We start from the raw sequence: 5,533 nt of genomic DNA, 5'->3' as shown, positions 1-5,533 counted from the left end.
TTAGCATTTCTTCCTTTTGTTATGAAGTCCTTTTGTTTAGGGAAATTGAGGCTTGAACTTTTTATGATTAAACATTTCCTTCTCCCAAGGTGTTACACCTAGCAAAACACTGTGCAAAGAGTTAACATGTTAATTACTGCGTTATTTACAATTTTAATATTTTATTGTGTGGCTTTAGAGGAAAGGGGCCGATAATTACCCTCCAATCGCATGACGGTTGCCATGTGGTTCCTTGGTGCACTGTTTCCATATAATTAGAGCTATGTGTGCTCTGCAAAACAATGCGATGCCCATAATATCCATTTGGGAGCATGAAATTAAATTTCCCAGATGGAGGGTAACAATTTCAGTTTTGAGGAAATGATTCCTTCAAGCATTTCTTTGGAAAATCTGGAATCTCTCTTCCAAGATGTACAAATGACTTAGGTTTCTAATTACAGTTCAGTTGGAATGGAGATTTTTCTATCAAACTTGGAATGCAAATTTTCCTTTTTAAGTAGAGAACTGTCCTATGGCAGCGGCTGTGAGGGCATCTAGTACGGACCATGCCTCTGAGTACCCTGAGAAAGGACGATTTCTGGAGACAGTCTGCGATTTGAGGGGTTAGGGTCTCTCAGGGGCCCAGGCAGAGAAGGAGTGGTCCAGGGAAGTTTTTGACCCCAAATGAATTGTGTTGTTTCTCTCTGTCCTTTAGAGGCCCTCATAAATAGGCACTACTTGAAGTCTGATTTTACTCAAATGAATCTTTAAAAAAAATTCTCTTTTTTCTTACATATGATCTCTTGGTTAAGCATGGGAATAGTCTGCTAGGTTGAGAGCACTTAACTTCATTTTCAGACTTCAGCAACATAATTTAGGAAAAATATGTTTAATTAAACTTAAGTTTAGAGGAAAAGATCTGGCTGGCCAATTGAACACAGGGTTTGTACCAAGAATAGCCAAGAGTACTATCATCTTTGATTTTAATTTTAAAAGTCAAAATCTGAGTTTCCTTTTCCTAATCAGGGAGCATTCCAGGATTCATGTGATCACTCTGTGTGTATTTCTTGATTCTACCGATTCCTAAATTCTCAGAATTTCCCAAATAGTCCAAAGTCTGCATCCCCTACATCCCTTTATTGACAGGTCTGGGCTGGGGGCCTCAGCTTCCCCAGTAGGCCCTGTCCTGTGGTCCAGCAGGAGTCTCCCTAACTTTTTCTCTTTGGGAAAAGGCATGAGAGTGAGCAGGGGCTGCATCCTTCTTACAAAGTCCCCAGTGACTTCTGTAACTTTGGTTTGTAACTAAAAACAAATACTCCAAATACTTTAAAAGATAATTTTTGTTTATTGAAGAAAACTTACAAGATACAGATGATCAGGAGGAAGAAAATTAAAATTGCCCATACTCTTACCACTTACCACTTGGTGTAAATTTTTTCAGTCTTGCAAGTATGCAGAAGTAAGCTTTTTTAAAAAATGTAACATTGGGGCCAGCCCCATGGCCTAGTGGTTAAGTTTGACACACTCTGCTTTGGTGGCCCCGATTCTCAGGTCCAGATCCCAGGTGCAGACCTATACCATTCGTCAGCCATGCTGTGGCAGCGACCCACATGTCAAATAGAGGAAGAGTGGCAACAGGTGTTAGCTCAGGGTTAATCTTACTCAGAAAAAAAAGGGACATCACTGTTTTATAACCCACTTTTCCCTACTTAATATAATGAGACTATTTTTCCCTGCCTTAAACCTGTTCTTCCTTTATGTTATTTCTAATGGCCGCATAATACTCTAAGCTACGGATATGCATATTTTTACAATATAGGCTGTTCTAATTTTTCCATTTTATAAATATTCCTTTGGCAAAATCTTTTGGGATGCTCATGATTATTTTCTTAAGGTAAACTCCAAGAAGTAGAATTTCTGTGTCAAATAGTCTGTGTATTTTTAAGTCTTTTTAAATGGATTGCTAAATTACACTCCTGAAAGCACCAATTTATGCTCTTTCTTGATATGTACAATACATGTATACATGCCTTTGTCTCACTTTTACTAACACTGGGTATTAAAAGTTTTTAAAAAGCAACTTGGCTAATTTGATAGATAAAAATAATACTTCATCATTGCATAAATTTGTAATTTTTTATTATTGGTCATATTTTTAAAAAATATGTATTTTTTGGAATTTTGCATTTCTTCTTAGTAAATTGCCTGCTTGTTTTCTTTGTACATTTTTCCCTGGGTGCCAGTCATTTTCTGGTAAGATTGGTAAGCAGTGTTTGATACAGTTTTTGAGCTGTGCTCTCGGGTGTCACATCTCAATTTTAGAGAAAACTTCTGCGTTAATGTTCTCATTCATCTACAGCAGGCAAAGTTCTTTGCCTCTATATGAAGTTCACAAATGCTGGGTACTAGTTTAATCCCAGATGATCTTTCAGGAAATTTAATTTACAATATGCTGATGGCCTCTTTGGATTTCTGAAGACTAGTCCTGGAATTTTAAGCATCATCCCACATTTTTACCATTTTCTAGATCATTTAAGGTTTATTTTTCCCCCTACTTGCTAAGTGAATCAGATTTCCTTCATCGTCTTACATTTACAAATGTCCTAAATTTCTCAAAATTCTTCTCCAGGTCTGGTGTCTTTCATTTTGAGACTTGCCACTAGGGAGGGGAGCTAAGAGTATTGGAATGCTCTGTAAATCCTGCCAGGCTGTTGCTTTCCATCTTCACCTTCCAGAGGTTTGTGGGTATTGAGCTGAAGATGTCAACAGCTGCAAGAACATCCCCAGCCATCAGCTGCAAGTTATAGACGCTGCCTCTTGTCAGAGACTGAAAGAGACCATGCTGGCCCATTTTAAGATTTGGCCAAAAGTTTGTCTTTCTTCTTTTATCTTCTTAACTAGTTTCTTAATCATTCCCTCCCAAATCTCCCCCCACTCCTTCATATTAAATCACATTTCCTTTAAGCAAAATGTTTTTATTTATTTTTAACTTTTGATCTTGAAATAATTCCAGACTTACATGAACATTGCAAGTGTAGTACAAGAATCCCTTTTACCCAGATTCCCCAAACGTTAATATTCCCCACATTTGCTTTATCATTTTCCCTCTCTCTCTCCATATTTACGTAATTTTTTTCCTGAACAGTTTGAAACACATGATACACATATGATAATACCCCTTTACCCCTAAATACTTTAATGTATACTTCCTAAAAAACAAGTTTGTTCTCTTACACAACCACAGCACTATTATAAAAATTAGGAAACTAACATTTATATAATATTATTATTCTAATCAAGTGTTTATTCAAATTGTATCATTATCTTAATATTGTCAATTTATGGCCAAAGAAAAAGAGTAACTTTTAGAGTAAAAGCATTTTGATTGATCACCTAGATTAGTAGTTTCCCAAATCCAGAATTTTATTTAAAAATTAAAAATAAGAACTATATATACATTTAAATATGCAACATATTAAATTTTAACACACTAGACACTACCAATATATTAACATGTGTTCTTATCAATTGTACAAAAAATGTAAATGCTTTACACTTAAATTTATAAAATAAATAAAATAATGCTTTTATCTGTTTTATTTTTTGGTGTGTGCTGGTCATTTTCGACATTTGCTTTTTCATTTCCTGTCTATATATCTACATATTTATAATACATATACTTCATATGCATGTACACATATATATAATTACATGTATCAATTATGTACATATAATTTTGTCCTCAGAGCCATTCCTCACCCTTCTGCTCTGATCTGTTTTGTAGGGAACTACATTCATTTCCCAGGGCTCAGTGACTAGCTGGCTGTCTGGGAGATTTGGCCAATGGGATGCACTGGAGGGCAAGAGAAAGAAAGAAGCTAAGGTGTTTCTTCCTCTCTATCTCTGACTCAGGTGGCTTCTCTTTCACGCCTCTGGCCCAACAATCCTCGTTCTTCGGTCTCACTATGGATGGTCCAAACTTCTGGTCTCTAGCAATACCACTTCTTCTCATTGTCCTCCTCCCTCTAAGAAAAATCTCAGCTTCCTGCTCCAGCTAATCTCTAGGTTGCCTCACTCTTCCTGTTTGGCTTCTCAGTGTTTCCATTGCCTGTGTAACCAATTCCTAACATTAAATTCCCTCTGTTTGAAGCACCTAAAGTAGTTTCTGTTTTCTTGACTCAACCCTGACTGATAACATACAGTAAGATTTCATTTGAAAATGTCCTTTCTCAAATAATTTCAGAAACAACTGCCGTGGATGATTGCCTCAACCCTTCATTTTACTTTGTGTGTCTGTTCATCTATTTATTTACTCCCATCTATATATTGAGCTCCTGTTAAGTAGCAGGAGTTAGGTGCTAAGGATACAAAGGAGGACATAGCAGTAACAACAATGACTAATATTTCCTGAGTACTTACTGCACATAACATTATCAGCTGTATTAGTTCTCTGAAGCTGGGTAAAAAATTACTCTAAAATGTAATAGTTTAAACAGCAAGCATTGATTATCTCAGTTTCTGTGGGTGAAGAATTCTGGAGTGCTTTAGCAGGTCGGTTCTGCTTTAGGGTTTCTCTGGTGGTTTCTGTCAGGATGTCGGCAGGGACTGCCATCATCTGAAGGCTGGAGGATCCACTTCCAGGATGGTTCCCTCACAGGTCTATTGGCAGGAGGCATCAATTCCTCACCATATGGGCCTCTCTGTTGGCTGATTGAGTGTCCTCACATGAAGGCAGCTGATTTGCTCCAGAGCAAGTGATCCAAGCAAGTGACATGCCTTTTATGTCCTAATCTCAAAGACATTATCACATCGGTCATATTTTATTTGTTAGTCACTAAGTCCACTCATACCCAAGGGAAGAGAACTTCAGCTCCACATTTTGGAGGGAAGAGTGAGCTGAAGAATTTGCAGACATATCTTAAAACTACCACACATCTCATATAATTCTCATGACCACCCTAATTTTTCCACAGTCCCATTTTGTAGCTAAGGAAACTGAGATACAGATGGTTAAGAAATATATGCAAGGTCCCACAGCTGGCAAGTGATGGAATTGGGAGTCCAATGCAGATTGACTCTAGAACTTGTGTATTTAACCACAATGCTATAGTGCTTTGGTACACAGACAACTTGTCCTCATGAATCTTAATTCCAATGGGGAGACTGACATTAGTCCAGTAATCTCTCTCTCTCTCTCTCTCTCTCTCTCTCTCTCACACACACACACACACACACACACAATTACAAACTGTTTGAATCCCATGAAGGAAAGCACAGGGAACTGTAGGACTGCATGGTGGGGGAACTACATCTAGTTTGTGGAAACAGGTTGCTTTATTTTGAGTCTGTATTTTAGTCCCTGGCCCTAAGTACAACTCTTTAAGGGGCTAACAGACCAGCAGTTCCCAATCATGGCTGCACATTAGAATCACTTGGAAAGAGGTTTTAAGAAATACTTATGCCTAGGACATACCTCAGACCAATTAAATAAGAATCCCTGGGGCTAGGATCCAGGCATCAGTATTTTTTTAAAAGCTCTTCAGGTGATTGCAAT

This window comes from Equus asinus, chromosome 6 (assembly GCF_041296235.1).
Source record: "Equus asinus isolate D_3611 breed Donkey chromosome 6, EquAss-T2T_v2, whole genome shotgun sequence".
Classification (NCBI taxonomy): Eukaryota; Metazoa; Chordata; class Mammalia; order Perissodactyla; family Equidae; genus Equus; species Equus asinus.
This window is presented reverse-complemented; position numbering follows the sequence as displayed.